The sequence below is a fragment of the Cetorhinus maximus genome, chromosome 8 (assembly GCF_964194155.1).
Source record: "Cetorhinus maximus chromosome 8, sCetMax3.hap1.1, whole genome shotgun sequence".
Lineage (NCBI taxonomy): Eukaryota > Metazoa > Chordata > Chondrichthyes > Lamniformes > Cetorhinidae > Cetorhinus > Cetorhinus maximus.
In genome coordinates this window covers 78,327,318-78,348,810 of record NC_135886.1, presented here as the reverse complement: position 1 = coordinate 78,348,810, position 21,493 = coordinate 78,327,318, and the positions used below count along the sequence as shown (strand labels likewise).

The window sequence follows — 21,493 nt, the reverse complement described above, 5'->3', positions numbered from 1 at the left end:
AGCTGGTTCCACAGCTTATTGCTCCAGGAAACTGTCACAAAGGCTTTCCAAAAACTCATCTTCATGGTACCTTTACCAGTTTTGATTGGTCCACTATATGAAGATTAAAGTCCCCCACAACTAATATGTTGCCTGTATTACAAGCTCCAATAATTTATTGTTTACTGCTCTGTCTAATGGTATATCTACTGTTAGGGGGCCTATAAACTGCTCCCAACTATTCCTAAGTGTTTGTGATTCTTGCTATTCCGAATCTCTGCCCATACTTATTCTATTTCCTGATTTTCTGAGTCAAGATGTTTTCTCACAATTGTCCTTATGTCATTCCTTATTTTCAGGCTACCCCTCCTGCTTTTGCATTCTGTCTGTCTCTTCAAAATATTGTACACCCTGGAATATTTATTTCACAATCTTGGTCACCTTTGTGTAGCCATGTCTCTGTTAGCTGATTAGATCGAAACCATTTATCTCTATTTATGCCACTAGTTCATCTATCTTATTGTAGATGCTTTGTGCATTCAGATCAAGTGACTTTAATTTTGTTCTTTGCTTTTATTCCCTGCATGTACCATACTCCCTGCAGTATTTTTGTTAAACTCTGTCCCTTTCTGTCCCACTCAGCTTGTCTTTACCCACATCGATATACTTTCCTATTGCCTCAACTTTTACCTTCATAGTTCTAAATCTCCCTTCACCCAAACCCTCCTCTGTTAGTTTAAAGCCATTTTTCCCTTCTCTGACCATATTTGTTGGTGCACTCTAATGTTTGTACGCTCTGCCCCTTCTTGTCACTCTCTAGTTAGCATTACCTGTATTGCTACCCTGCATTATTGCCGTGTCCTTAATCTTGAATTTTCCAAATCTCTCCTGGCATGAAGTACTTATGCCTGCACCTGAGAGTTGAAAAAAATGTTGTCAATTTCAATAGCTGTTTGTTGACATAACCCTAAGTGCTTTCATTAAAGCATTATTAATGCTTGACTGACCCCCCCCCCCCAAAAAAAAACTGATCATTATCACAGTGGAAGGCTATAATTTCACAGTTTGACAGCTCTGAGGTTATTAAAACATTAGTTGTCTTTGATCTGGGATTATGAATACAAATGTGTGCTTTGGTAAGGGGCTATGTACTTGAGGGTATTTAAATGTATTGAATGGGCTTTCATGAATGAATGTGATTTTAAAAAAATAGTGGTGTGTAATAGATATTTAGAACCTTCTTTTATCTTAGCGTGGCTCCTGAGGTCTGCCCAAGGTGGATACTTAGTGAGTTGGCATGGAGGGTGTAAGGGCAATGGTGGTGGGTGAGGGACGGGCATGAGTTGGGACTAAGTTGGCAAAGGCGCTACAAGGGACAATGGGGGTGGATGGGGGCATGAGTTGGCATGTATGGATGTGGGTGGGATATGAGGAGTGAGAGCTAGAAGGCTTAATGCTTAAGAAAACAACTGGGACGATGCCCCAGGGAACCAAGGCGGGTCATTCAAACAGCTTGCCTGGGTGCTTGGCAGGCCTTGTGTCTGCCTCTGACCTACATCCGGGGCCAGCAGGTCCAACTCTGGCAAGCACCTGCCCGCCCCAGAACGAAGACCCTGCCATTTGGGGCATTTCTTCCTGAGGTGGGTGCAACGAGCTGGGAGATTCCAACATTGAGCACCTGCCTTGGGAGCAAAAATCCAAGCCAAAATCTTAAAACTCTCCACCTAATTAATGTCTTCAAATACTCACCAGCTACTGGAGGCTGAAACAAGGTACATAAAACAGCATCTCCTTCTCCCTTTCCACTGAATTCACAAGTTGGAACTCATTCCTCATTGTACTCAGGCCTCGTATCGACTCTGAAATATTTTGCAATCCCAATATGTGCCTACATGTGAATTTTAATATTAGTTTCCAAAGGCTCATGTAGCCAAATCAAAGCATCGGGGCCCTTTTTCAGGTATGTACAAGCTTTTTTCATTTTCCTCTCCTGCTGTTAAGTGCGATGGACTGATTCTTGAGAATGGGTGTGAGCTCAACTTGGTTCAGTCTTCCCTGGCAAAGGTTAGTTTTCTTGCTGCTAACGTGAATTGCTGTGAAGGGCACCGGGGTGCAATGAGCATCCCGTGGCAGATGTATGAAGGAACAGCCTTTTACTTTGTGGATCAGTTAGATCCTTGACTGGTATTTACCCCATATTTAAAAAAAAGTTTATTTTTAAATAGCGGTCACTTATAATTATAGTCATCAATAAGGAAAACAGGACAGCATCTCCCCCTTTCTCCAACTTAATCCCAAAAAGTTGGGCGGTTCAATCAGAACAAGGCACAACAGAGTTTTCCACAGTTTGTTTTTCTTTTCTCCCCAGTGACGAGGTGGAAACTTGGAGTGGCTCCAGGTTTTTTTTGTGCAGCAGGAGGAGAGTGCAACCTTTTTTTTGGAGCAAATTGATTTGTGCCACTCATCGCATGTTGATTGTTAAACCTCATCTATCTCCCCTAGTAACTTGGCCCAACCTCCAGACCATGCAAATATGTTGCACGTGGCCTGAAGCTTGTCATTTATGCTTTCAATTGACAATTTCACAAGAAAAAGAATAATTTGAAGTTACACTCATTTTGCTTGGTTTTTTTTTGTTCTTTCCTTCTTTCTCAGTCAGAGATCGTTGTCATTGGGATTTCAGTAAAACATAATTCTTTTGTACACATTGTGACGGGTGAGCGTGTGGGCCCTCAGGAACGTGGGAGGCCTCGCCCTTCACTCACGAGGGAGGGTCCTGGTGGTTTCCAGGTAAAACATAATGGTGGACACATCTGCTACAACTGTTAATTGTTTTTTAAAAAGGCATTCAGCACTCCCAATAGCTTATGGGATAAATATATGCATGGAATAGGGTTTTCATCCCTCCAGGATTACTCTGGAATCCCTAGAAATTTAAAGAATAATCTTCTGGACAGTGCTGCAAGCAATCCAGGAGAAAAACTGGTATTTTTTTCATTTTCTTTGAACACTTGAGTGTATTCATTATAGAAGTACTGGAGATGAGGGGAAAAATGCTTGACTGGGTGGGGTCACCCTGGAGGCAGGGTGCCATATGATGAAACCTCGAGGAACACATCCAACCAGAGTTGGCAACCCTAATAGGTTCTGATACTAAGGCAGAAAAATGAGAACATTCCAACACATTAACCCTTACCTCTGCCAGGTTACACTGGCTCAGCCTGGGCAGCAGCCATGGGCTCCCTGAACTGTAGAAGGAAAAGGCAGGATTGCTGCTATTGGCTGATGTTCAGGAATTTCTGCTGGACAGTGGATTTGTTTTGGACTTTACATAAAAATATGGCTGGGATTGACAGTGATCATTGCCATTGACTGGGCTAGTTTGCAAAGAAGAGATATTTGGCTGATGTAACAGGAGGACACCACCAAGAGTAAGAAACAAGAGAAGAGGAAGAAAATGGGCCAGAGGTGTGTCCTTTCAAACTTTGCTTTTTTTTTGGGATAGGGCAAGTGGAGCTATTTAGCACTGGGATGTTGTACTGGGTGATAGTTAGTGATGAGAGTTTAAGGTAAGACTATCGTGACATTTTCTGCCAAAAGTGGTTTTAAAAGCTGTAGAGATTAAAGAAAGAATGTGCATTTGTATAGCATCCCGTCATATCCTTGGGATGTTACAAAGTGCTTCACAGGCAGTGAATGGCTTTTGAAATGGAGCTGCTGTTATATAGGCGGGTAAAACAGTCAGTTTACTCACAAGGTCCCACAAATTGTAAATTAGGTAAATGACTAGTTAATCTATTTTGGTGTTGATGGTTGAGGGATAGTATCAGAACACATTAGGGTTGCCAACTCTGGTTGGATGTGTTCCTTGAGGTTTCATCATATGGCATCCCGCCTCCAACCATCCCACCCAGCCAAGCATTTTCCCACATCTCCAGTACTTTTATAATGAATACACTCAAGTGTTCAAAGAAAGTGAAAAAAATGCCAGTTTTTCTCTTGGATTGCTTGCAGTACTGTCCAGAAGATTATTCTTTGAATTCTTAGGGATTCCAGAGTAATCCTGGAGGAATGGACACCTATTCTATGCATATACTTATCCCATAAGCTATTGGGAGTGCTGAATGCCTTTTTAAAAAGCAATTAACAGTTGTAGCAGATGTGCCCACCATTATATTTTACTGAAATCCCAATGACAACAATCTCTGACTGAGAAAGAAGGGAAGAACAAAAAAAAACCAAGCAAAATGAGTGTAAATTAATTATTATTCTTTTTCTTGTGAAATTGTCAATTGAAAACATAAATGACAAGCTTCAGGCCAAGATCAGGGCACTCGGAACAGTTTGGCTATTCTTCAAATGTCATGCAAGTAGACTTCTGTAGACGTGTGCACGTGCCACTTGACATAAAGTTAGGTAATTACACCCTGACAGAGGTGAAAGCCTTGAAAATCCTGGATAGAGACATTCAAGTCGACTTGAAGTGAGATGGCGAAGTGGACAGTATGCTCAAGAAAAAAACAAATATAAATAGATATTCATCCTCAGATCCCTCATCCCTTTCAGGTTCCCTATCCATGACCTGTTGTTGATCTGCACTGGCTATATCCGTCCCTTATCTGAATATGCTATGCTTGTGTGGCACCCTGGCCTCACACGCGCACAAACCACCCAGATTGAAAGAAAACAGAAGCCTGTGCTGAGATTGATCTGAGGCCCACAGCACCAGTTGTATGACGGTGCCCTTCATGTCACAAAGCTTGAAACTCTACAAACAAACATAGTTAATATTTGTACTAAGTTTGGAAATTTTCTTGTGCAATCTACCAATCTCCAGAACTGGTTACCCCCACCACCCCAGAGCAGTCAAGGCAACTCAGAAGTTGGACCTGGTGAGATGCAGGACAAAATAGTACTGATGTAGCCCTATTCCTTACATGGTTCACATCCTCAATGAAGTTCATAAATGATGAAATTTATATGTACTTCAGTGCCTGTAATGCAGGAATGGTGTTATTGGTTTGTAATTTTAGTATAACTTTAATACAGTTTTACCCGTCTTTTAATATCTACTAATGCTGCAAGAACAGAAAAGGAATGATGACAAATAGAAAAAGTCGCACAAAAGAGTTAGTGTTGGTGACTCCGTACTGTTTTCAGTGTTTGTTTTTTGGGTAAGATTTCATAAAATCATAGAATGGTTACAGCACAGAATTATGAAAAGTGCTATGAAATTTCTGATACCCTGCTCCACTAAATATTTCGATTGCCAGTTTTTTCAGTAACTGAAATTTCTACGTCCTCTATGATTAAGTTATTCATTGAAATGTGTTTTGTGCCCTTTCGGTGCCTTCATTAAAATCCTGAATGTTTAGGTTTACAATTAATATCATTTTCCAGAGTTGTCATTCTGCCTTTGGATTGTGCACTCCGATCATGTGCAAAGCATCTAACTTCCCAGGATTTTTCAGCACCTTTCTATCACTTGTAGTAATGGAACATCTGGTAGTTTCTGCTCAAAATTTTTCAAAATTATTCAAAGAACTATGTAAGGCTGAATTCCACAATCGGAGAAACTTTAAAAAAAACACTAAAGGGGTGTGTGTATTTGAGAGAGAGAGAGGTTGCTGATTACTCACCTGCTATAGTAGTTATTGTTTGGTATTCTGTAAACTTCAGGAAAACATTAATCTGAGATACACAGGCCCAGTTTGCCAGTGCAAGCCCAATGTTGGAGGTCCTGCTCTTGATCTTGGTGACAGGGTAATTTACATAACAGGCATCTCAGTGACTCCTGTCCCTGATTGCCAATGATGATCTGGCCGAGGTGCTCCCAGGCACTTCTGAGCAAACAAAAACGTTACCAAAGAAAGATTGAATGTTCTGTTCTTGGAGATCAAGGTAATCATTTTCCCTGGGCCGAGTGAAAGCAAGAGGCTTTTCTGAATGCTTCCGTGGGACTGAAGTCAGCTATTGGGTGACAAGAATCCTGTTGAGGTCTACAGAGGGCATAGAACAGTTCAAAGGTCTTTTGTTGGCTGTAAAGCACTTTGGGAAGTCCTGAGGTCATCAAAGCACAATATGGACACAAGAATTTCTTTATCTTTATAATGGGCAGAGGTTTTCAGGGAAGCCCGGGACTTGCCCTCCATGGTTTTTTTTATTCGTTCATGGGATGTGGGCGTCACTGGCTCGGCTAGCATTTATTACCCATCCCTAATTGCCCTGTTCAGCGGGCATTTAAGAGTAAACCACATTGCTGTGGGTCTGGAGTCACATGTAGGCCAGACCAGGTAAGGACAGCAGATTTCCTTCCCTAAAGGACATTAGTGAACCAGATAATCAGCAATGGTTTCATATTCATCATTAGACTTTTAATTCCAGATTTTTATTGGATTCAAATTCCACCATCTGCTGAGGTGGGATTCAATCTCCAGTCCCCAGAGCATTACCCGTGGGATTCCGGATTGCCAGTCAAGTGACAATACCACTATGCCACCGCCTCCCCGATGGTGTGCTGGGGCAGGGACAGGGCAAGACACAGGGCCTTTTGCTTAAATTTAAAAGGGGTGGAATCCAAACTGCTAGGGCTGGATTTTCATGGTAGAGGTGGGCATCAAGAGTCAGGAAATTTCCAAACTCAGCTCCCCTGACTCTGGAAAAAGTGGCTTAAAAGGTGCAATTTTAGTTACGGTGGGGGGCGGGGGCGGTGGGGGGTGTGTGTGTGTGTGTGTGGGGACGGTGTTGGGTTGCATGCTGTAGTCAGGCTTACCGACCCCAGAAACAGTTCAGTGTGTGCACAGGGGCTGCCAAGTGCTGAGCCAGGCTGGTTAGAAGGCCTGCCTTGGTTCTCTGGGACCTTGCCCAGTTGTTTTGTTAAATATTAGGCCTTCTAGCCCTTAGCACCCATTCCCCATCCATGTCAACCCAGGATTCTATACCTCCTAATGGCCCCTCATACCCTCCATGCAAACCCGTGTCCCTACACCCACCTTCATAGCCCCTTTGCCAACTTAGTGCCAACTCATGCCAGCCCAAACCCCCACCCACCACCCTTTCCCCTTACATTCTCCATGCCAACTCACCCTGTATCCACCATGTGCAGACCTCAGGAACCATGCTGAGATAAAAGAAAGTTCTAAGTATCTATTACAGACTTCACTACATAAAAAAATTCCCTCATTCATGAAATCCTACTCAATGCACTTGAATCCTCTTAAGTGCTTAATCCCTTATCAGAACAAACATTTGTATTCATAACCCCACATCAAAGACAGCTAATCCTTTAATAACCTTTTGGAGCTGTCAGCCAAACTGAACTTACAACTGCCCCCACCACACCCTCCCAACAGTGCTAATGACAGGTTGTGAAAATAGCAATGCAATAATAATGCCATAATGATAGCTCTTTGGGTTATGTCAACAAATATCTATTGAAACAGCTAGAGCAATTTTTTTTTCACTCTCTGACAAAGGCAGGCATTTTTCTTTCAAAGTTTAAAGGGCAGGGGATCTTGATAGCTTGACAGTTCTACATACCTTATATGCCCTTTACAAGCATTAACGTCTCCACACAAAGTCATAGAGCACATGCAATGGGTTGAGGCCTTTACTGGAGTGAAAATTGGATCTGCTTGGCCTGTGCACCGAGTTTGGATGGCCCAGCTGAATTTGGGTTTCCCTTGGTGCACTTCACGCACTGCCCCTTTACCCTTACCCACTGAATGAAGAGTGCAGGGGGCATGCCAGGAGCAGCACCAGGCTTACCTAAAAATGAGGTGTATCCTGGTGAAAATAGAACACAAGACTACTTGCATGCCAAATAGCAAAAGCAGCATGCGATAGACAGAGCTAAGCGATCCCACAACCAATGGATCAGATCTAAGCTCTGCAGTCCTGCCACATCCAGTCGTGAATCGTGGTGGACAATTAAACAACTCACTGGAGGAGGTGGCTCCACAAATATCCCCATCCTCAATGATGGTGGAGCCCAGCACATCAGTGCAAAAGATAAGGCTGAAGCATTTGCAACAATCTTCAGCCAGAAGTGCTGAGTGGATGATCCATCTCGGCCTCCTCCGGAGGTCCCCAGCATCACAGATGCCAGTCTTCAACCAATTTGATTCACTCCACGTGATATCAAGAAACGGCTGAAGGCACTGGATAGTGCAAAGGCTATGGGCCCTGACAATATTCTGGCAATAGTACTGAAGACTTGTGTTCCAGGACTTGCCACGCCCCTAGCCAAGCTGTTCCAGTACAGCTACAATACTGGCATCTACCTGGCTATGTGGAAAATTGCCCAGGTATGTCCTGTACACAAATCCAACCTGGCCAATTATTGCCCCATCAGTCTACTCTTGATCATCAGCCAAGTGATGGAAAGTGTCATTAACAGTGCTATCAAGCGGTGCTTACTCAGCAATAACCTGCTCACTGATGCTCAGTTTGGGTTCTGCCAGGGTCTACTCAGCTCCTGACCTCATTACAGCCTTGGTCCAAAAATGGACAAAAGAGCTGAACTCCTGAAGTGAGCTGAGAGTGACTACCCTTGACATCAAGGCAGCATTTGACTGAGTGTGGCATCAAGGAGGCCTAGCAAAACTGGAGTCAATGTGAATTGGGGAAGACTCTCCACTGGTTGGAGTCATACCTAGCACAAAGGAAGATGGTTGTGGTTGTTGGAGGTCATTCGTCTCAGTTCAAAGACATCACTGCAGGAGTTCCTCAGGGTAGTGACCCAGACCTAACCATCTTCAGCTGCATCATCAATGACCTTCCTTCCATCATAAGGTCAGAAGTGGGGATGTTGGCTGATGATTGCACGATGTTCAGCACCATTCACGGCTCTTCAGATACTGAAGCAGTCTGTGCCCATGTGCAGCAAGATCTGGACAATATCCAGACTTGGGATGATAAATGACAAGTAACATTCATGCCACACAAGTGCCAGGCAATGACCATCTCCAACAAGAGAGAATCTAACTGTCTCTCCTTGACATTGGGCAGAATTGCCTGTGCCACAGGCCTTGGGCTTGCTTGGCGGTGTGAGTGGGCAATGTGGCGAGAAAGCAGTTTGCGATCGTCTGCTCAGCCTGTTGATGGCGGGTTGCGTTCCCCGCCATCGGACATCGGGAGCCTCATGGTAATACATCTGCATATCGTCATAAGGCCAGCCTGCTGGACTCGTTCCCCCCAACATCCGCTAGGTCATCCATCCACACCGGTGCAGAACACGTCTTGACAAGTGTGACATTCAGAAGTCGGGACTTACCTCCAGGGACTTGCTCACATCGCAAACGTCCAAGGAGCAGAAGATGCTGGAGCCCAACACCAACTGCACACTGGAGGTACGCCCATGGCATGCTGGGTAGATTCTTATGGACATGGCTCTGCTGCGAAGCAACTCACGGGAGTTGGAAAGTCACCGTTGAGGGTCTGCTCTCAGCAGATGATGGTTGAGGGGGTGGAGAGGAAGGTCCAGCTGTGTTTTGGAGAGGAAGATGTACCGGTGGGTGGGAGAGGAAAGTCTAGGATCAGCTGGGAGAGGAAGAGGTGTCAGGATGGGGTGAGGTTGGGAGAGGGGGAATATGGATATGTTGGGGGCGTGGGAGGAGGAGGTTGGGGGGGTGGAGGGAGTCCAGGGGGAGTTGGGGGTAACAAGGGAAAAGATGACAACTGGTGTAGTAGGTGTAAGGGGGGAGTGGAAGGTGTAAGGGAAGGAGTTTGGAGAGGGGAGAGAGTGCAGAGTGGGGAAGGAGTATGTGGGGAGGAAGGAGTGCGGAGAGGGGAGGGAGTTGGTGGGGAGAAAGCAGTGCGGAAAGGGGAAGGAGTCCAGGGGAGGAAGAAGTAAGGCTGAAGGAAGAAGTAAGAGTGTCTGAAGGAGTCAGGAAGGGGGAATGGCTAAGCAGAGGTGGAGTCCATGGTGGGTGGGAGGACCAAGAGAGGGTGGAGTCCGGGGCGGAACAAAAGGGTTTTGAGGGGGAAGGGGTCCGGTGGGGGGGGATGTCCAGGTGAACGTGCAAGTGAGGGCTCAGGTGAGTCCATGACTGCCTCCTGGGGAGCAAACTGAGGGTGGGAGTGGAGTGAGGGAATAGTGAGAATGACCGAGGGCAGAGTGAAGTGGCAGGGTGAGAGGGTGAGGGTTCGATGGTAGCGGCAGATGGGATAGCGAGATTGGTTGGTGGGGACTCAAAGGCAGACATGGACCCTGGGGGTGGGAAGGAGGAGGTCCAGGAGGTGAATGTGGATGGGGGTGGGATTTTCGGTAAGGAAGGGAACGTGCACATTCACCTGGACATCCCTGAAGGAAAAGGGCTGTAGCTGGCAGGTCACGGAGGGGAGGTGGAAGGTGATGTCAGGGGCATCAACAGTGATGGGGGAAAGGAAATGGGTGACTGGGGGAAATGATTGGGGAGCTGACGACAAAGCGAATCCAGACCATACTGTCCAAATCGAAAGTGAATCGACAGTCGTGGTGGGCGAGGTCAGCTGCTACATGCGAATGTGATTATTGGATGGATGGAGATGCAGGTCAGCTCAGATAGACAACTGAAAATGAACCCCAGCAGACAGCATTGAAAATGCTCAGTGCATTGAGGTGAGTGTGATATGTGAAGGATCTGCGTGTGTGTTAGAGTGCTTGCACGAGGCCTCAAAAGGCCCTTCCACCCACTCACTTCTTCCTCCAGAATCACTCGTTGGCCAGCTGCTCCCTCTGCGATGACAGAGGATGAAGTTGAGGGGGTCACAGGAAAAGGGGACTTGGAGGGAGCGGACAGCCTCTGAGATTCCTGAGTGGATGACCCAGGGTTGTCCAGCTACTGCTCCACCTATTGCCCCAGGGCTCTGGCCTGACTCTGAGGTGAAGAGCACCTGGAAGGATGTCGAGGTGTCCCATTTTCCCCTCGCGTTGCCACTGCAGGAACTCACCCTTGGCTCCTACGATGGAGTGCAGGTCTGCACGCATCTCCACGTTCTGCTGGACCAGGGCCTGCATGGCGTCCATCATCCTCCCCATGGAGACCTTCATACATGCGTATGAGGGCACAACCTCATCAGAGAGCAGGCGGACGCACTCCTCCGACTCGTGTGCCACTTTGTTGAGGACTTCCAACAGCGTGCGTGATGGTACCATGCCTTCTGCTAACTCTCCAGGATGAGTTGGAAGGCCAAATCCAGAGGCTGGTCACCTGACTCGGACCTCACAGATGCCTGGTCTCCAGCAGTCTTCCAAGTGCCAGGGAGCTCGCACAAACCTCCTGCTGCTGCAGACATATGTCTGTTCGGCGAGTACCAGATTGTGAACCTGAGCCTGCTCTAGATCTTGGTCCCACCGAGGTGTGTATCTCTGCGTTGGTGCAGGGTGTGGGTAAGCGCTGTGACAGGCCTTCCAGGCTGCTTATTTCCAGCTCTTCAATGGAGGAGGTGTCCTCCTGGATGGAGCTGAGAGACTGGCTGGCTGAGGGCATCAGTCGCTTGGCTGCGCTCCCTGTGAACCAAAGTAGAGGTAAGTAGTTCATGGCAGCAGAGTCAAAAACAGGAGACAGAGCACTCACATTTGCGTTTAGAGAGGGATGATGTGGTGCAGGATTCTCACCTCACCTTCATCGTCATCCTCACCTTCACTGCTGACCTCACTGTCACCGCAGGCATGGTCCATGTCCTTGCCAGTCAGCGTGATGGCATGCTCCTCAAAGTGAGTGAGGGCCCTAGTGTGGGCCACTCTATCCTGGTCAGGGACCTTTTGCTGCTGATGTGAGCAGGCTTATCCTCTGTGAGCAGGACACATGGCACTGCGTGGAATTTTAAAAAAATTTGTTCATGGGATGTGGGCGTCACTAGCTGGACCAGCATTTAGTGCCCATCCCCAGAGAGCATTTTAAAGAGTCAATCACATTACTGTGGGTCGGAGGGACATGTAGGCCAGACCAGGTGAGGATGGCAGATTTCCTTCCTGAAAGGATGTTTGTGTGATGAGCGGAACCATGGACAGGATGAGGATACGATGGAGATGTGAAGATGTGTGTGAGAGTTAGTGGTGTTGTCCCCTGAGGTGTGAGATCCCTGTGGATGTGTGATGGGTTTGTGAGTGTGCGAGTTGAGAGTGATGAGAAGAGTGACTTACCCTGACGGAACAGATGAAACCATTCATCCGTAGCGGCACTGGGTTTCAGTCCTCTTTTGCAGGGCATTGGCGCTGACCACCACCACCACTGCCTCCCAAGCCGGATTAGTGATGTTGCTGCCCGTCCAGCAGCCAGAGCGGGGATAGAGGACATCACAATGGGCCTCCACAGCATCTAAAAGGCGCTCGAGGGACGCATCATTGAACCTGGGGGCTGCAGTCTTTTTGCCTTTCAGGGCCAGATTCTCTTTGCAGCAGCCCTGGGCTGGAAGCACTAAGAGATGGGTATGCGGCTGCACTTTAAATATGGCACCTGTTGTGATGAAGTGGCGAGGTGATGGTTGACAGTGAATGAGAGCCCGTCCACCATGGAAGCGGCATGTTTCCCAGGAATGCATAATTAATGGATGATACGGCGTGAGAAGCAGTCATTGCAGCCGGCGGATAAAACATCGTTTTACCCGTCTGCTACCGTACTTAGTGCAAATCTAGGACGATTCCATTCATTGAATGGCATTACCATTGCCAAACCCTCTACTACCAACATTCTGGGTTTGCCATTGACCAGAAGCTGAACTGGACCAGCCATATAAATACTGTGGCTACAAAAGCAGGTCAGAGGCTGGGAGTTCTGCAGAGAATAACTCGCCTCCTGACTCCTCAAACCCTGTCCACCATCTACAAGCACAAGTCAGGAGTGTGATGGAATACTCCCCACTTGCCTGGATGAGTGCAGCTTCAACAACACTCGAGAAGCTCGACAGCACCTTCCAAGACAAAGCAGCCCATTTAATTGGCATCCGATCCGTCACCTTCAACATCCAATCCCTCCACCACTGATGCACAGTGGCAGCAGTGTGCATCATCTAGAATATGCACTGCAGTAATTCACAAAGGGTCCTTCGACAACACGTACCAAACCCGTGACCTCTGCCACCTAGAAGGACAAGGGCAGCAGATGCATGGGAACACCGCCAGCTGCAAGTTCCTCTCCAAGCCACTGACCATCCTAAGTTAGAACCATATCCCCATTCCTTCACTGTCATTGGGTCAGAATCCTGGAACTCCCTCCCTAACAGCACTGTGGGTGTACCTACACCACATGGACTACAGCAGTTCTAGAAGGTGGCTCACCACCACCACCTCGAGGGCAATTAGGGATGGGCAGTAACAATGCTGGCCTAGCCAGCGATGCCCATGTCCTGTGAAAGAATTTTTTAAAAATGGAAATTGTGCGTGCTGAAAATGGGGTTGGGACTTCCAGATCAGAGTTCTATCTGCCATTTTTTAAGGTCCCTTGAGTATCCCCGACTCTGCGAATGTCCAGCCCTAGTCTCCGTGGGTGGATATCTTGCTTTATACTTCCAATGTTTCCAACAGCTTTCTCAGAAAGTATAAGCCACTTTTGTATATTTTATGATGACTTGATTTTTGTTTCCAGACAGATCATTGTTTCTGAGATGCAGCATCTCGAGCAGAAAGTGAACACAGTCAAAATATCCTGCTGTGGTGTTCCAGTTTCCTCTTTTTTTGAAGGTGAAAATTGTAATTGATTTGGCTTGAATCCAGCAGGGTCAACTGGATATGATTTAGGAACAAGGCGTAGGTTCTTCCTCTCTTCTGAGGTCAAATTACAGCATGGCTCCACCTGAGATAATCTAATGCCGCACAGATTAGAGACTGAATCTGGAACCTTCCCCAGTCGTATGGCTTTGTACTACACTGTGCACTTACATTATCAGCTATTAGGAACACTCTCCCAATAACCAGTCATGTTCAATTGTTGTAAATGATATCACAAGAAAGCAAATGTCTCACTAATTTTTCACCTTCCTAAAATAATGAGGTAAGCCTATAAAATGTTCTATTTTGCTGGTTTCTGTTCTACTTGTACCTTGTAAAGGGTAGATGTGATCTTTTAGTGAGATGCATTCTGAAGTGTTTGTTTTGTAATAATTGGTCAAAACTCTTCAAGTTCAGTGTCTGCTGGCCATCAAATGGAATCTATGATGCATGCAGTGCCAGTTAAATGAGGTGGTGTTATGGGGAGAGGTTGCACAAGCTATATCTGGTTGTTATAGCGATGAAAGGACTTTCACACCCACATTTTCTGCTAAAGTGTAGCACTGTTTATGGGCAGGAAGAGTGACATAGTGAATATCTCCCCATAGAATGGGTTCCTTAAAGAAAGAGGGAATAGTATTACTTCAGAATTGGCAGCAAAGGCGCTTTTACTGAGGAGCTGAACTTAAATCTTGCACCTGAGCCTTTGAGGTCTAAAATCACCTTCTGTATAACATACTAAATGTGAAATAGTAGATAGATTGTTTTAGTTTAAAGGAGAAAACACCATCAGAAAATACCACATGATTCTTAGCAATGTACATTGGTGAATCTTTTAGACCTTAATTCTGTTGTACAGTACCATTTTGGCCTGCTAAAGTGTATGTTGAGAAACCACAAATCAAACAAATTACTTCTAAGGTTAGAGGCATTCTATGTGCTGCCTCTGACTAGTACAGTCAAGTGTAAGTCAGAAGAGGTAGAGGTTTGGTCACACCAAACCTTGTATTCTGCATCCATATTTGGGTGCCTAGAAACAAGGCAGACATTCTAGTGTGGAGGTAGTGGAGAGAAGAATCATGAGACCAATCGCAAGAGTTTTGAGGAAAGACTGCAGGAGTTTAGGCTTTTCAGCTTAGAAAGGATGTGATGGAGTAGATAGAAGCAGGCTGTTCACAGTGGTTCAGGGTCTAGAACAAGGTGACGTAGATGTAAGGCTAAGTGCAAGAAATTTAGAGAGTGCAGTATAAAACTTAGAAGGGCTGAGAGGCTGCAGAATGTACTACCTGAGTTAGTGATTGAAGCAGAAACCATGCCTATGTTAAGGATTAGGTTAGATAGGTAGTTCAGTGAAAGGGGAATAAAGGGATATATGGAAACAGAGGATGAACACCAACAAGACTGCTTGATCCAAGTGGCCTTACTGGTTTTTTGTGGCCTTGAACCTGCCTGTTTATTTTTGCCCTGATCCTGGTGCATCCTCCAGGCTTGAATTCATTAACTTGTTGGGCTCCGGGCAATGTTTTCAGCTGCCACCAGTTGTTGAGCCTTGGGTGGGGGAGGGAAAACTGGGTGATGTGGCATGGTTGGGAGCCCTTTTAAATGTTTCCAACTCTCTTGCTTGGCAACGTACAACAAAGGCGATGAAGCCTTTAGCTTTTAAAGCCCACACTGCTGTATTAGCTAAGGTATTAATGACAGGAAATACAGAAATTATTTATCTCACTTATCGTATGAATATGCTCACCAAAATTATGGACAGGTAGCTTCTACAGTGGCTGTCACTTCTGGCAGAAAATACCGGAAGTGGGTGGCTGACTTTAGGAGATAGCAGAATAGTCTCTGGCCTGTTCCTCGTTCATGGCAAGGAAAACCTATCCCACAATTTCAAGACCAGGCAAAATCTGGGATTTTGAGATCACAGCCATATTTAAAACTTCAGTTTTTGGTCAACTCCAACACCAACACCAGCTGGCCCTTATGTTCCTGGCATTTTGAGAATTTCAAAATGGCAGATCTTTGAAATCATGGCTTCATGATTTTTTTGTGTATGTTTCTCAAGGTGGTTGTTCTCATTTTCTGGAGAATGAAACATTTCTAAATTTCTGCTTTTATCCAAGGTCTGATGATAACACTCAGATTAGATAAAATGCATGATGCAGAATGAATCTCCTTCTGTACTTAAATCAAAATGTTTGTTTATACTTCCAATAATAACTCTTTGGGTTAGGAATAGGTTAACTCTGTGCTAAACATCTATTCCTGACATGGCCTTGTTTCTTTAATAGGTTCAAATTAATATTCGCTTTCTTGTAGACTATCATTTTTTTGTAGGTGTTTAGGTCAAGCAGGAATAGGGTGATTCATCCTGTCACTATTTTGCTGCTTGTTCCTACTGCTTTGCATAATTACCTTGCTTTATTATTGCATAATCTTGGTGAGTTGAAACAGATTGTGGTATGTATGTTTGTAATGACAGCTGCCTTTCTGTGGGCGTCTTGTGATAAAGGAAGAGCAGCATCGTCAGAGGTGAGGTAGTTGAACAAAGGGATCTCGGAATACAAATACGCCGATCAGTAAAAATTGCGCCACAGATCAGCAAAGCCATAAAAAAGCAAACCAAAAGCTAGGCTTATTTTTGGAGGGATAGAATTGAAAAGTAGGGAAGTTATGTTAAACCTGTGTCGAACCTTGGTTAGACCACACCTAGGGCTGAATTTTAATTCCTAAGTCAGGCACTCGGAGTTGGGAAATTTCCTGACTCTGCAAGACCGACTCGGGACAAATTGCCCCGAACCACCAGATTTTCGTTCCAGGATCAGGGTGTGTTGGTGCTGTGATTTGGGCCTGCTGACCCCGGAAACAGTGCCAAGGTAGCCACAGAGGCTGTTGGGTGCTAAGGTGGGCTGGTTAAAAGGCCCGTCTCAGTGCCCTGAGACAACGTCCCAGTTGTAATAAAGAGTAAAACAAAAAGCCGGCCACACCCACTCTCACCTTCCATGCCACCTCATGCGCCCCGCCCACCCTCCGTGGCTTGTCATACCCTTCAAGCCATTGTATGGCACCCCCACTCATCCCCAAGGCCCTTCATAGCCCCTGTGACAGTCCATGCCAACCTATGAGCCCCCCCCCCAACCACTACCCTTTGCCCTTAACTGTCTCCATGCCAACTCACCCATTATCCACCATGGGTAGACCTCAGGAGCCATGCTGAGATGAAATAAAATAAAGTTCTAAGCATCTATTACAGAATTCACTATATTAAAAAAACTGATTCATGAAAGCCCATTCAATTCATTTAAATACCTTCAAGTGCTTAATCCCTTATAAAAGCAAACATCAGTATTCATAGCGCCACATCGAAGACAGATCTTTCAGTAACCTCTTGGAGCTGTCAATCAAATTGTGAACTTAGTGACCCCCATGGTGATAAAGATAGGTTGTGGAAGCTGTTTAGGAGCGCTAATCCTAGAATGATAACCCTCAGGTTTATGTCAACAAACAGCTAGTGAAATTGCAAGCACCAATTTTGTTCCAACTGCAGGCTTTTTTCTTGTTTCAAAATTTAAAGAGCAGTGATTTAAATGACTTGACAGTTCCACAGAATGTACCCACTTTTTACACATTCATGTCTACTCTTATCAATCCCAAAGGAGTACATGACCTCTTCCAAAGTGTACCTTACCTCTCCAAAGAACTCTGCCAAGTTTAGACTTTTCCCTCAAATATCTGAAGCCCATGAGTCATGTTTCAGAAACCTGGATAACCAAAAGTGCTTCTGAGTGAAGGCAGCTGCACTTTTAAATGCACAGCTGCCTTTGTAGATCATGATGGGCAAAATGCGTGCTACCCCCATTTCCCCCCCATCCCCACCCAGCGAAAATGGTGGGTGCCAGATTCGGGGGCGGAACTTGTGGATACCGGGCTCAGGCGCCATTTTGGCTAAGGTGTGGAGCCCTTCAGCGAACATTCAGGCCTTAGAGTACTAATGGTTTGTATAAGAATAATTCATAAACGCAAGAGATTTCCATTTTTATTGGCTTGGACTTTATTATATCTCGCCATTTCTGTTCTTGCTTCTTCAACCTAAAATTCTTCTCACGTGAACATCACCATTAACGTTGGGCACTGGGTCGGCTAATGGTCTGCATGGGAACAGATTGAATAGTCCCAGTGAAGTCATGAGCAAGATTGCTTTTGAGGGAATATATAGCAGCAACTGTTGTCCTTAGAATCTCTGCCTGAGATTTTGTTGCTGGGGAAATCTCCTTGACTACCATGTTTGGCAGGGAGTTTGATGTCCTGACACACCAGTCGCATCGTGTTGCAGATATGGTTTGTGGATGCTTCCAACTTATCCGCAACCCGCAACAAAACTGCCTCAGCCACTTCCCTAGAACAAATTAAATAAAAGGAAAGGAAACAACTTGCATCTTGGGTCATCTGTGAATTCACATTATCACAGAATCATAGTATCTTTACAATGCAGAAGGAGACCATTCGGCCCATCAAGTCTGCATTGGCTCTCTGAAAGAGCATTCCGCCTAGTCCCACTCTCCTGCCTTATCCGCATAACCTTGCACATTCTCTCTTTTCAGGTAGCAGTCCAATCCCTTTGAATTCCTCGATAGAACCTGCCTCCACCATCCTTTCAGGACGTTTGTTCCTGACTCCAACCACCCTTTAGGTGAAAAGATTTTCCTCGCATCACGTTTACTCCTTTTCTCAATTATTTTGAACCTGTGCCCTCTAGTTCTTGGTTTTCTTTTGAATGGGAACAGTTTCTCGCTATTTACCCTGTCCATATCCCTCAGGATCTTAATTACCTCTAACAAGTCTCCTCTCAGCCTTCTTTTCTCCTAGGAAAAGTCTCAACCTCTCCAAACTATCCTCATAGCTACAGTTCTTCATCCCTGGAATCATTCTTGTGAATCTCCTCTGTACTCTTTCCAATGCCTTTACATCCTTCCTCAAGTATGGCACTCAGAACTGGGTGCAGTATTCCAGCTGAGGCCTAAGTAATGTCTTACACAAGTTCGGCATGACCTCCTTACTCTCGTACTCAGTGTCCCTATTAATAAAACCTAAGATACTATATGCTTTATTAACTGCTCTCTCAACATGCCCTGCCATCTTCAATGACCTTTTTACGTATACACTGAGGTCCCTCTGTTCCTGCACCTCCTTTAGAGGCTCTTCCTTTATTTTATACCGTTCTCTCCATATTCTTCCTGTCAAAACGAATCACCTCACACTTCTCTTCATTGAACTTCATCTGCCACTTATCTGCCCAATCCACCAACATATCTATGTCCTTTTGAAGTTCAAGACTATCCCCATCACAGTTGACAACATTTCTAAACTTCATATCATTTGCAAATTCTGAAATCATGCCCTGCACACCACAGTCTAGGTTATTAATATATATCAGGAAGAGCAAGGGTCCCAACATTGACCCCTGGGGAACTCCACTACAAATCTCCCTCCATTCTGAAAAACAATCGTTTATCACTAGTGCCTGTTTCCTGTCATTCAGCCAATTTCTTATCCAAGTGCTTACTTTCCCTTTTATTCCATGACCTAGTATTTTGCTCCCAAATCTGTTGTGTGGCACTGTATCAAATGTCTTTTGAAAATGCATATACACCACATCACAGTGTTTCCTTTATCAACTTGCTCTGTTCCCTCCTCAAAGAACTCCAGCAAGTTAGTTGATGGAAGACACTCCTGTGAATAGTGCACAAGCCAGGAAGATCTCCAATTTAGTTCTGTGCTGAATCTACTAATAACAGCTGAAAGAGTAATCGGATAACATTCTTGTTCCTGATTCTATCCAGTGACCTGAGCTGGAACATGCATTTTTGTGTATGCTGTGTATAGGATGGAGATTTGGCCATGGCGCCCCTCGAGCACACTTAGCATTCTAGTTCATAAGTGAAGAATGATATGGTGGGAGAGTTGCTGGCAAACATAAAACCATACCTTTTTCAGTATTGAATCATTATATCCCATATTTCCAGGGAAGGAGTCGGGTCAATTGTCAGGTACTGGGAAAGAGGAAAATACCGAAAGGCGGACTCATTAGTATTTTTTAAGCTCCGTTTTCTGCCCAGCAGCCGGCTAGATTGAGATGCTGGGCAGCTGCTGGATGAAAAAGCCAGCAGTAAAAGACAGCAGTTGGGGACAGTCCCTTGTAATTTAGAAGATTGAGGGCCTGCTGGGTGGTGAGGACGGTGTGGGGAGAAGGGATCAGATCATGGGGTGGAAAGGAATAAAGATCAGGTGGAAGGGCCAAAGAGATTACAGGGATGGTTGTGGGGGAGAAATCATCACAGATTTGCTTGAGGTTACTTGGCTGACAGCAAACCTATTGTGGAAGTAAGATGCGCTGGTGATGGTTTTCCTTTGATTTTTCCCAATTAAATCCCTATCCATTACTTGCCCTTCATGGAGAGGTTAAAATTACCCCTATTGACTTTTGGAGAGGTGAGAATATGGAGGTGTGTAATCTGATGCAGGGAGCACCAGAAGTCCTCTGCTGTTAATTGCTGGAACTGGGTGTGGGGGTAGTGAAGCGGGGGTTGGGGTGGAGAGGAGAGGAGAATTTGACTTTAAATTCCAAGTTTATCATTGAGATGAGCAGCTTGTTGAGGGAATCCAGATGGATTCATAGACCCAAGTGTTTTATAACACTATCTGAATCCTGATAGCACATTACTGCTGTAAGATCACTCTCCTGTATACTTAGAACTGGAAGTAACCTTATTAACTTTTGTTTTGCAGACAAAGGCAGATTTTCAACTTGTTACTCAGCTGTAAACTTGGCATTGCCGATGTCTGTCCGTTATTGAAATCACCTGACTTTCATTTATAAATGGAAATGAAAATCAAATGATTTCTGTAACGAGTGACAGAGTCATAATGCCAGTCTTATGTCTGGAGTGGCAAGTTAAACATCTTCCTCCATTTATTGCGACAGAAACAGTGTAGCAGTACATCTAGGGTGAAATGTTAACATTTCTTTTGTTATTCACTTCTTATCCCAACCTAACCACCTAAGCAAAGTGAAGAATTTCCACTTTTCTCTTTGACTTATTTACATACTTCTATTTTTTCCCCTCTTTAGAGGGCTGGGGTATAATTGACAACACCTCTCCAGTAACTTGCCCCAAGTGGTCTGTCTTCATGCGAGCCAAGATAACCAAATTACCCAAGCATTGAAGGCATTCAATGTGATATTCTAATTATTGAAGGATTTGTGTTAACTGTGGTGAATGTCCCCTATTCCTATTATATTTCTCTTCATTTCACCACGTCTTCCAAAATTATTGTATTCTTGTTTTGGATAGCCTTCTGTTTTCATAAATATAGCATTTTGCTGGCAATGAAATGTTGGAAGTGTGTTGGTTGCAATGAATTTACTTTCTGCAGTATAGCAAGTGCATGTTAATTTTTTACTCTAGCAGTGATCAAGTGTTTGCACAGCTGTATTGCTGACAACTGGAAGGAATGTCACTGAGTTTCTGGAGTCAGGGAGACTCTGTGCACATTTAAAAATGGTGGGTGGGAATGGATTCCCATTCCTGACACCACCCCCCTCCCCAATTTTCACCAGTGCAGGTTAAGGGTGCAGGTTGGTGTGGGTTGTGAACTCTGCCGGCTGCATTACAGGGATAGGCATCTCACAACCCTCCGTAATTTTTGTGCATTTGGGCCAGCTTTTCAAGGTCTCCTGGTTCACAACCCTACAGAGGTGTCGTATACCGTATTCTAGATACATTCAAAAGGTCTTACCCATGCCAACCAATGCCCCTCTAGATATGT

General features: G+C 45.1%; 1 protein-coding gene across 10 annotated transcripts in view; it reads left to right on the top strand.

Annotated features, from left to right (window-relative positions):
- LOC144683748 (Krueppel-like factor 12) overlaps window positions 1-21,493 on the top strand; it is a 190,252-nt gene that overhangs the window by 96,366 nt on the left and 72,393 nt on the right. The window contains exon 4 of one of the 10 annotated variants that reach the window (XM_078547102.1): window positions 13,548-13,642. The exons of the other annotated variants lie outside the window; for them this stretch is intronic. The gene's annotated coding sequence lies outside the window, so the exon portion shown is untranslated. The remainder of the gene's footprint in view (window positions 1-13,547; window positions 13,643-21,493) is intronic. 10 annotated transcript variants of the gene reach the window in all.